Below are 12,288 nucleotides of genomic sequence, written 5' to 3' on the forward strand. Positions count from 1 at the left end.
GCTATGAGCTGTATCATCATAGACCGATTTCTATAGACATACCTTTTAAACATTCAGTAGGTTTCCATCTTTCACTGGATTAAACTGGCTGTCTAAAATATTTTTCATGGGATTCATTACTAGTATAGCTTTTTCATTTCCTTTTTTAGAATATCTTCTCGGATTTCAGTCTTCTTTTATCTGGTCACACTTATTTTAGCTTTCTGCCTGTGATGTTTCTATCTTATATAGACCGCAACCTGAAGATCTCTGTGTGTGCTTATAAATATAAACATATTAGTATATATATACTGTGTATAGTATATACTTGTCTGCTACTAGAATATGCAAGCTGTACAAGGTGTGTTTTTCAAGAAGGCATTATTTATGTGACTTTAACCCCTGAACTACTACTATGCTTAACTTTCAGATAGTGATCTTAATTTTCTTCCCTAATCTTTTGGGCCCAGCAATTTTTAGAATCACTTTCATGATCTGAAAAGGAGAGCAGAAAGAGACAGTATCAACAAGCAGCATTTCAATTACGGTTGGATCCTTGCAGTATTACATTTATCCTCGTATATTACAATAATAATATGGAAGGAAAATAATACTCTCATTTATGCTTTAGTTCCATTTGTGAAACTCTTCGGTCAGCCACCTGATGCATAAACTTTGAAAGTGTAGAACTCAAAACTTGGTAACTGTTGTAAGAAAAGTAGGTACTCACCTGAGATCTGAGTATGTTTAGCAGCAGTAGCAATGCTGAATCTTGGTATAACAATCCAGTGTTTGCATCTACAAGAAAACAAAGGTATTGTCCACATCGCTGTGGGATAATGTCAAATCCAGCCAAACAGTTTTTAAAATTATAATCCTTGGACAATAATAACTACAAGAGGTTTTCAATCATATTTGCCATAGGGAAGATTAAAATTTGACTTTAAAAAAAATAGTTTGACAGCTCTTACTAATTTCGTTATTTAAGCTTTACCTTTACAGTGTAAAAAATAAAGTGTGCGCTAGGAAATTAATAGGAATACCAAGGAGTATTTGGAGACTTTGCTTTGTCTCTGGATCCTAGCGTATTAAAGGTTCACAGAGATTTTAGACAGAATTTATGACTTTTACAAAGTCTCAAACTAGTTGTTCCATCACACTCATTAGAAATGTTCACTCAAGTAGTGAACTTGCTGCCAGAGCTTCATCTTACTTAAAACTAGTTCTTACAGAATGGTTCCATGGCTGAAAGTGAATGCACGGGCACTATGAGGAATTCGCTTTTTTCCTTCTTTATCTCGGCGCTGCAGACATTAAAGATGATGTTGCCTAATTTCAGCAAGCAGCTATCTCATTATCTCTGTGAAGTCTCTCTTCTGTTCTTTTCCTTTCCAGTTATTTCCCCAAGTTTTAGCATGTAATTAAAAAATACAGTGGCTGAAGAGTAAAAGCTGGATTTTTCCAAATGCTGTTACTTGTAAAATGTAATATATCGCCCACACATCCCAAGGCAGTGATTGAAGATCTAGTCTAATTTGTCTTACTTGAGATTTAAGCGAAATCATCTGCTGAGTGTTTCAGACTATCTTTGTGCATTACGATTCATCCAGACTTTGCTGAAAAGAAAAATGTGAAAATAAGACATGGTTAATGTACCAGTCTTTTATGTCTGGAGAACAAATTTAACATAGGACATTAGAGATACAGGCCTACAGCCTATCTTCTGACTACACAATGCTAATTATCATTATGAAACCGTCCTTTTGTTAATCATGTTGAATTATATCAGTCTTGGAAGAGTTCTCTGCTGGAACACAAGTGCGGTGCGTTGGTACTGAGCCGCATTTGGCAGCGGCACTGCCGTGGTGTCCCTGCTGTGCCCCTGCGTCCTGCCACCAGCCGGGGGACACCCTGGGGTCAGCTCCCTCGCAGGGGGGCTGCGGGGCGCTTCCATGTTTGAGAAAGCAATACCTGGCCTTGGCAGCAATAGAGGGGAACATAAGGAGAGGTTACGTGAAGCTGCTCTTGATAACTGGTGTATTCTGAGAAAGGCTGTTAGCCTGTTTGTGTCTTTCCACTTCTCTCTTTATTTTTCCTGTCCTTGTAATACCACATGAAAGTAAATTATTTTGCTCTCTACAGAAAAAAAGGAGAAAAGAATACTTTTATGTGGCAAAAATTATTGTATTGATATGTATGAAAACCTGCACAGTGCAGAGCAAATCTGCTCTGGTTTCTCAGCAGACTTGTATGAAGCAACACAGGGGCCAATTCTGCCAACTGCATACAGAGGTGATAAACAGCTGATAAATGTCCTATTATTGTATTTCATAACTTTTTAAATTTACATACTGCATTCTGGTATCCAAACATAGTTTTGCTGCCTTTATTGGGTTGAACTTATTGCAATTTCTGACACGATTAAGGCACTGTTAACGTACTTGGTTTCAACAAAAGGTTTTTTAAAGCAACTGACTTAGAAAAGCTGACACCTTCCTCAGTGATTGTTATATGATAAATTATTTGAGTAGGGGGTACTTAAAACAGCCATAGAAGATGAGGTTAGTAGTGATTAATTTTCCGGTTATGCCAAAAAATATTTCTGCAAATCTGTGTGGAAATCCGAAAAACTAAACATTCAGTCTTTATGAAATTACTCAGACTGTTTTTTTCTATTGAATAACTGCCTGATACTATTGCTAACCAAAAGCCTTGCTTTTAAAAATAGTTTTTAAAATAAAACAAAAGTTCATTGTATTTGCAAAACCACGTCCTCTTTTCCTCATATCTCTGTATGTCTTCATTCCAAATGCTGAACTCCAGTGAGCTCTGAGTAGGTATCTTCATTATCAAGTACACAAAAGGCTAAATTAACTTTCACATATAGCATGTTTTAACTTAATGTCATATTTTGCTATGTTGTTATTAAGAAACTGAAATGATGAAAATACAGTATATATTATGTAATTAGGCCTGCCTATAGGTGATAGGTCTGAACTGATGGTAAGTAGGAGGTTGTTACTGAGTTGGCATGCAGTGATACCTATTAATCTTTGTCCTAAAATTAGTCAAGGGTTTTTTATGAGTAGTCTGAAAGAAAATGTAAATAGGGCGATCAGGAAATTGGAAAGCATCATCGTTGTTTTCTTTTTGACTTCAACACTAGTAAAGAATAATATCTTCAACCCTCTGACTTATAGCTCATCACTCATTTCATTGCTGTGGCTTATAACTGCAGATTAAAATTTCTTGCATTCATCATGCCTGGTAAAGAAGCTTATTGGGATGAATAAATGACATGCTAATTAGAAGAGTAGGCTGAGTGAGAATAAGCTGCTTGAACTATCTTTGGCCAAAAAATTACCTGTAGCTAGTTTCCCAAGATTATCAAAGAGATCCTCCAATTAGGCTGTTTCTCTTTGATCATAGATGGAAGGAACAAGGCAAAATGACTGCAGCAAGTGGCAGGCAGGGGGAGCAGATGGTTGCTGTGGAATGGGAAGCTAAAGGAGTTTTGACAGAGATTCAAGCCCTTTCCAGGCAGTTGCTCTGCAAAGCAGTGGATTGGTTATCAGTGTGTGGCTTATTTATATTTTCCACCACAAACCAGTAACGCGTGCGACTTCAAAAGTTAAATTGTTTAGGTCAGTTGTAGAGAAAAATCCCAGTTAAATCATTTGTCATCTTATCCTGATTTTTCTGTCTTGCAGTATAACATTCAAACAGTACTAATCTTTTGTAAGACTTCCATCTGACTTCTTCACCTTTGTAATTACACCATCCTGCCCTCATGGGTTGCTGCAGATATGTATGGATCATTGTGAGATATGTGGCCCAAGTAGTTTATGGCCTGAGGTGCCAGTTGCCCAATATCAAACATGATTGTGTAGTCATCAAAAGAACACAGAGAATGTTTCCAGGGCTGAGTTGTAAGCCTGGCACAAGAATGACAAAACAAAGTGTGGGAGTAGAAGATAAAGGCCTTAACACTGGGAGACAAGGGGATATTCATATTATTTCACCATTCAGTTATTTTTGCTGTATTAAACTAAAAGCACTGAAAGAGTAGTATCTGATAAGAAGGAAAAAACAGCACTCTGTTGTTAGCAAAGATATAAATTTTGAGAAAGGCCTTGCAAAAGGAAGGCTTATATGGGTAAAACCCTAAACAAAAGATATATCCCATACAGTGAAGTGGCAGAATGGGATCTGTGAGTGCGGAGAAGCGGCAACTGGTGCCCCATTTCAGGAGTGCTCGGGGGGAGCTGCCTCCAGCACTGCCCTGGCCCCACGCTGCCCAGACCTCCTAAACAGCCAGGAAAGGAATCATCTGCCAATGAACACATTTTCTTCTCAACTCAAAGAGTTAATGCTTTGTTTAAACGCTGAAAATGGAAGCTTTGGATTTACCCCAGCTAATAGAACCGTCAATGTCTCATCCCATGTATAAATGTCAAATCAAGTTTTCTGAATCCAGCCGACCCCTTGGTCTCGGTGCCAGCTTGTTTCAGCAAGCATTTTATACGGAATAAATTTCTTTTTACTGCTTTAAATACGTTATGCTTTTTTTTTTTTTTGAGACAGACACTAAATGGGAACACCCAGTCTATCTTCTTTATGTGATGGATCATTTAATATAATATGATTTTATTTGTCTCAATTCTGAACTAAACTATCCTAATCTTTTTGTTTCACTTAATATGGAAAGCTTTTCATCCCTTAAAAAAATTTTGCGGTTGTTTTATGCTGCTTTTCTTCCGGAGATGTCATAAATAGAACAGAACACATATTCAGTAAATCATCATTGATTTTCTTACACCGAAAGCATGTAATCTGCTGGTTGCACCATTTGCATGTCCTGCAGTTAGTAATTGTGAGAACTTCTTAAAAACTTTAAAGAAGATTGTGCCATTTCTCTTTTGCCCGTTATTCCATTTGATAGGAAGAAGAGCAAGTGTTTTTCACAGAAGGTATGATAAAAAGCATGTCTTGTTCACACTCCATGCTGTGCTGGATCTGATGCTGAGGGGCCACACAATATTAAGTGGAGCTCAGCCACCTGGTTCTCCAGTTTCCCACAGCCCTTGGCTTTACACACCACAGTACTACTGTGCTGTTGCTTTTAACTTATCAGTTATGTTTAATATCTCCTTTATTATAATGGCTGATAGTGGGTGTTTTTTTTAAACTTAATTCTCTCAAGTCTTTACTTAAAACTCATAAGGATCCTGGGGAGGGGACTGAGATGATGGAACCATCCTCTGGCTTCTTTGCAATGCATTTTATCTTCTGGATTACAGCTCACCTCTTACATGGGCTGCAAGCCACTAATTGGCTCATAAATTACCTGCATCTCATACTACAGGCTTTTGTTTGTCTTTGGCTACTTTTTAGTGAGATCCTTCCTATCCTTTCTAAGATTATTTTGGTATCCGCAAGTCACTTTCCTAAACTGAAATGAATGTATTTTTGGCAGTTGTGGGTTTTGCTGCATCAAGGGTTCAGCATAAAGATCTCTGGAGCCAGAGGTCGCAGCAGTCCAAGGGAGAGAGTTTTAAGTAAATTGGAGTTGCAGAATTGATGGATTCAATAACGCCGTGATGATACACGCTGTTTTCATTCTCAAGCTGTGCTCAGCAGAAGAATAACCACAACCGTTCCTGGGTTTTGTAACTATAGAAGCAGTGTAATGTTTTTCAGGTATTTCGTTGTTGTTTATTGTGAATACATTCTGGAGAGGTTTAGTAAAGGTTTTCTAAAGTTTATTCTTCTAGATGTTTTTGAGCACTAAAGCAACAGGAAAAACATTTCAAAGGGCAGGATTTCAAGTGAGCCCTGGAAAGGTAAATCAAGGATAATTAGATTGGTCAAGGTATAGTCATACCAGTACATTTTTAATATGCTGTGAAGGGCTTAATTCTCGTAATTTGGCTAAAATAGAGTTGAGACAAACTTAAATGCACTGAAATTGAGGATTTTTTTTTACTTATCATTATCATGCTTGTTCTCGTCAACTGATGCGCTTACCCTTAATTTGCTGATAGATCTGGGAATGTTGTACACAGCCCTTTTTAGGAAGCAAGGTAAACAAACTATTTGTGAGCCTGGCTTATCTTACTGGGTTTTTCCCAGCTAATTTTCTGTGCAAATAAAAAGTATCCCTAAAGAATATACTGAATATCTGACTTATCATTACAATACAATCATATATGTCTGAATGGTCATGATAAATTTAAGTTTTATTAAATGCTAAATTATGGGGTTTTTTTCCAAAGGGAAAAAGAAATACTTTAATAGTTTACTCCATTTAAGAATCCCTTCTTATGTGAACTCAGAAGAGTTCATATTCAGATACATACCTTGACTGGACTACTGGGCCTGAACACCAAATGTGAGAGCTCATACTTATTATTGCTTTTTGTGTTGTCAATGTGGCGATGCAGAATCTAATCAGATTACCTGGGCAGATCCTGAGGATGTTTCTTGCCTTTTCCCTGCTCTGTTTGGGTTAGGTAAATTGTAAAGAAATGCCTGTTTTCTTCTGAAGCGTTACAGATTGTCTCGCCCTAGGCAGTTTTTTGCTCCAGTTCGTTGGTTATTTCTATCGTATTTTATTCTTATAGGTTTTAGGTAGAAAAAACATTCAAGGGTTTCCTTCACTCACTTAGTTTTATGAAATATTTATGTAATTTAAACTCTTTTTTTAAATGAAAGAACATAAAACCAGAAATGGTTTAAGTTGATCCATACTGTCTTGCAGCCAGGTTGCATTAGGTGTTTTTCAGTATTTGGGGTAAAAGTGGTTCCGTTGTCCTTTCCATCCATCCTACCCCTTCTGCCTCAGCAGCACAGCACCTGGTGCTGAAGAGTGGCTCCAAAGGCAGTTGGCAACTTCTTAGTTGAGGTCATTGCCTCCTCAATATCCACTGCAGATTTATTGCATTTTCTGCAGAACTGTCGCTTTATGGCCTTGGACGGTTACCAGGGTACTCGGTTCTGACTGGAAGAAAAACCAGAACAAAACAAAGCACTGTCTGCAACAAGATAGAACTTTTTTAACAGAAATGATAAGGCCTAGCATTTATGGAAATTTCCATCTGTGCTATCTGCCATAGTTACAGTTCTGGCTTGTTATAACAATGATATGATATTTGGTGAATATTTGTCCACTTTGGGAAGAAAATTGTGGCAGTCCATAATGCTGTTTGTTACTATTTACTTTCACGTTTTTTCCTGTCATACCTTGTGTGAAGTGCTGTGACTGAGCTGGGCACCACACTTAAGAGTCAGGCCCTATTTCTTGATCTTTCACCAAGCCGTGAGTTACCATTCCTCTTTACAAAATTCTATATTAAAAAATGCTCCTTGGCCATCATGAAGTGCTGCGAGATCTGTGAGTGCTACTCCCATTTTTTAATATTGATATTTAGCTTTTATTTCCGAACTCTGCTGCGGTACTATATAGCACTTTTTTCCTTTCTTGATTTACATTTCATTAATAAGCGCTGCAAGATTACCCAAAGCAAAGTGCTTCTGGGTACTGAATGTAAACAAGTGCAGTTCTCAACGTGCTGTCAAATTGGGACCGTGACTGCTGGCTGTGAAGCTGCTCTCCCTGCATTCTATTTCATAGATGTAGCAGATGTTGCACTTAGCTTCACTTGGGGTTTTGCTTTCCTCTGAAGTCGGACAAATGATGTAAAATTTAATAAGAAATTTTTTTATGGCATGAAGGACAAAAAAAAACCTAATTAGCACTTGTCACATTTGTTTGTGATCCCAGTTACCTGTGTTAGATGCAGTGACCCTGAGTCAGTGCTGACGCTCTGTGAGACGGAGCGTTTTGACAGCCCATTGCCACCCAAGCAGGGTCGTGTGTGTGAAGTTGGAGCATTTCAGTTTTTCCAAAAAGTCTCCAAAATATTTACAATCATATCAAAGTTTAAAATAAACAGAAATCGGATACTGCCAAAGAATAACCATCACTTTATTCTTGTTATGTTAGACTATTGCTATTGCTTGGGCTCTCCTCTGTGGGAAACCTGGGCTGGGTCCCCATCACTGGGTGATGCAGTCTGAGGACATGCCCATCAGTGGTGGGAGGTTCAGGAGCTGTTCAGTAGCAATTTATTGGACGGTTGTCTGATAAGAAGGCTGATCAATGCAATTTATTCCACAGCATAAAAATGGCAGGCCCATTTTCATGGCTAGCAATGCTAAAGCTAAAAGCCTTTTCCCCAAGGGAGGACAAACCAAAGGAAATCTGTACCAAGTATCTAGTGATCTCAGAAGGGGTCAAAGAATGATAGTGTTGCAGTGACAAATGATGAAATGCACACTTGTGTGTATTGCTCAGTAATATAGCAGGCATTCATTTAAAGGGAGTTTTTTTGCAGCATGCAGCATTGAAAACACATGTCTAATAGGTGCATTCATTTTAATATGCTTCATTCATTGAGCAGGCCTGATTAATTAGTGCGTGTCACCATCTGGTACTTACTGAGACTATTCATTTTTAAAATGTTGAAATTGTAGGGAATGTTGCACACCAATTAAGTTCTTTTTAATTGGATTATGTTAGTGTAAAGTATTACCGGAGAAGGCCTCCATTGCAATTCAGCCAGCATCCATCTAAGGGAGAACCGCCAGCCTGAAATTACTTAGAACAAAGGGAAAATGCCAGAAATGCATGTTTACTGCTATCTTTGTGCACTCAACAAAGATGATGTCGACAAATAAGAGCCACAAAAATACTTCTGCATTTCTATACAAGGTTCAGTCTTCTGACATGAGGGTATCTCAGCTGATTACTTCATCTCTGCACTGCAACGCTGAGTCTGTCATCTTCTCCCTCTGACCTGGAAAGTGAGACATGCTTTTGCGTTTCTGTTTGTTTGATATTAATTCAACAGGGCCAGACCGAGCCCTCCTGTGTGCAGTTGTGTATCTGCTGAAATGAGGAGCATTATTGTCATTTACACAAAGAGTGATTTGGCCTTTAAAGTTGATAAACTATCTGTGTTGACTCAACCATTTAGTGAATGAAGTATCACAATCCGCTGGCTGTAGCACCACATTAGGAGCAGAACTTGTACTTGTTCCTGTCACTGACTCACTTGGTGAATTTTAGTTACTTAGTGTCACTGCACTGCAGTGTTTCTTTGTATAAATTATGAATAGTTATGTTTATCAACGTGCATAAAAAAGGCTTTAAGATACAGGGATGAAATGCACAATGTCAATATTGTGCAATTACTGTTAATGCTTCCTTTAGAAGCCTAATGCTGTTTTGTATTTAATGTCCGAGGTTGTTATTGCCTTGATTTTGTGGAGATTGAGTATCTTCAAGTAAGTTCTGTCATCTTACAGATGCCGTCTTCCTCTGCAGAGTGCGCATTCCTGTTCCTTAGCAGTTAAATGGGCTGTCATGGAAGGAAAGATGTTAGAGAGGAAAAGATACCTAATACCTGGAGCAGCTTAAGACACCTGATGTGTACCTGCCCAGATCCCGTTGACCACCTTTGTTTTTAAGAGCAGAGAAGGAATCCAGAAATTAACAATGTCAGGATATTGGGGCCAAAGGCATTTTTTTCATGTTGTGTTTATGTGCATGTTCATTCCCTTCAGTGGACTCTGCTGCCCTCTACCAAGCTGGAGCTGCTGTTAATAGCAACGGGAGCAACAGCCCCAACACATGAAGAATGTTTTACATTTTTTAACGCTGGAAGATTTAATTTCTGTTGTCACTCATAATCACTCTTGCTATAATTATCCCTCATAGTAGGGAATCAGTAGTTGAAACAGTAAATGTATTTTAAAGGGAGAGGAAAACATCAGAAAAATCACTTTCAGTTGTACAGCAATTAAGAAACTGCCTGAAGTTTTTTTTTAGAATGCAAATACTTGTTTAGACATAAAAAGTTCATGATGAATTTAATTTGTAATAGCACAGAAGTACTTCTGGTTTCATAGTATGAAAGTAGCACAATGGGGGAACTGTTTTCCCGAAGATACGTTTCCTGTTGTCCGAAGGTGCAGATGTCCTCTTTGTTACAGGAGCGGGCGACAGGAACTGCTCGCCCTGCCTGTGCCAAAAGCCACTGGAAAGCCAGCTGTGGTCAGAAGCCTGAGCAGTCAGCCGGTCTCATCTTTCACAGACCGTGTCAAAAATCATGTTAGCGTGGTGGTGTTTAAACCATTGCCATTAGGTGGTGAAGTGCAAAAGATCTAATGTACCTATACATGTCTTCTGTATAAGTCACATGTCTGCATTTACACAGACATGTCTACATGTATTTTATATTTAAGCTAAATTGCTGCAGGTGGTGCCTCTGGGACATGGGATATATGTTTGCAGAGAGCTGTATGTTTTACTCTGACTGGAGTGTTGTATTGTGATTCTGCAGTGTTTCCTGTAGTTTGCATTCATACGTTGAGCATAGAACTCATTTGGGTTAGAGGAAAATTCATTAGTATCAGGGTATCTGAGCAAATGAGAGTGAGTACAGCCAGCGGTAAAACATAAAATGTAGTCATATGAAGGTGTGCAATAGCGTGCTTTCTCATTTCTACCCCAACATTATTAGCAGAAAATGCTTTGCCGGGAAGGCCATAAAGCTGCCTGGTTTGTGATAGGATTCTAGAGCAAGTGCAGTTTATGCAATTTCAAAGAAATAACATCACCCAGTTAAATCTGAAAAACCACACAGGTATGCACTAACCCTTTTGTTTAAATCGTTTGTTTGGAGGTTTTAAGTGGTGGAGAAATAATGTTTTCCAAGAAAACATTTAGATTACATCCCCATTAGTGTAACTTTACTCCTTTTATTTGTTAAATACACGAAAAGAAGGAGCTAACCAGAATATAAAATGTTAGTATGTGTGCTCTTGCTTGCTCTCTCTCATTTTAGGAGAACTGTTTCTTAACGTAATTTTTCTGCTCACAATATATGGGTTTGCAAAGTGTTGAAGCAACAAATCTTGGCAGAGATCAAAAAAACCACCAAGGCATTTTACTCTGTATATATAGAACAAAGGCTGAAGGTTTGGGCAGATCTCTGTCTAGCAGACTTTCTATCTCTTAGGTCATACAGGGAAAGCTTTTGGCACTGACTTTTTGGCAAAAACCTTTGTCTGGAAACATATTTAGTCAGCGTATGAAATATGATAGCCCTGGTACCGCGAATGTGTCTGAAGACACTAATAGAGTTAGACTGCAGCCCCATCTGGTGTTGGAACAGGACTGCTCCAGGAGAGTTCTCCAGCACAGGCCGGCCCTCTGCCAGAACACAGGGCGGGACGTGAGGAGACTCACTAATTCCTACAAGTGTCAGTTTTACTAACGATTTCTGTTGTTTGCTACGGCGATGAAAACCAGTTGTGCCCGTGGTGAATTCCAGCAGAGCCATCCTGCTGCTGAGTTACTAACCACAGCTCTGCAGAGAGCTGCATCTTCACCTGAATGGATTTATTATATTAATATCCTTTCGGTGTACCTGTGTGATCAGCAAGTACATTTTCACACAAATCTTGTAAGAATATAAAGTTACTGATTTTCAGTGCCTGTGTTTACAGAAGTAGTGGTGGATATACAGATTCTTTTACCTCGGTAAAATGTCTCCAATAATTTGAGTTATGCAACAGTGATGAAGAGACCAGACTTGTGGATTTGGCGTAGAAGCCTTAAAATCTTCAGGCATTAATTCATGAAACTCGTAAATCCTGGATACTCCAGTGACTATAACGCACAGCAGATTCATGTTTGGTTTTTACTTAAGGCTGATCGTTTCAGGTTGTCTTTGAAAGAGATTTTAAATTCTTTTTCAGTTGTTATTTCTGGAGGAGTTAGGTAGAAAAGCTACATGTGAAACAAATCAGGGACTAAAAATCCATAGTTTTGTTTTGAGGATATAAGAATGGTTTATTGCTGCTATTGTAAGCTAAAGGAGAAGAAACAGTGACTTTCTGGAAAGGGTTCCCCAGCATTTTTACCTGACTTCCCCAGGACAGCTGTCCAGCCTGTCCCTTCAGCCACAACACCCGTCCAGTTATCATTTGACTCTGATGAAAAAAGCATTAAAACACCAGAGTTTGCAATCACTTGGATATATTTGGTCTCTTAAGCTGAGCTCATTCACTTTTGAGGTGAAAACAAGTGATCTCAATTGCATTTAGGAGAGTAAATATACTCTTACTTTCTTGTCTGATATTTAAGTAGTTATGTTCAAAGCAATGGGCACTAATCTTTGTTTTTATATCCTCTTTATAGCATTTGTTCTATTGGGAAAAATTAAAGGTCAATGGTCCTGA

At 38.5% G+C, this 12,288-nt stretch overlaps 1 protein-coding gene across 2 annotated transcripts in view; it reads left to right on the forward strand.

Moving 5' to 3' along the window:
- PEAK1 (pseudopodium enriched atypical kinase 1) overlaps nucleotides 1-12,288 on the forward strand; it is a 102,857-nt gene that overhangs the window by 61,884 nt on the left and 28,685 nt on the right. The gene's annotated exons all lie outside the window — the stretch shown is intronic.

The sequence above is a fragment of the Nesoenas mayeri genome (genome assembly GCF_963082525.1).
Source record: "Nesoenas mayeri genome assembly, chromosome: 11".
In the NCBI taxonomy this organism is placed as follows: domain Eukaryota; kingdom Metazoa; phylum Chordata; class Aves; order Columbiformes; family Columbidae; genus Nesoenas; species Nesoenas mayeri.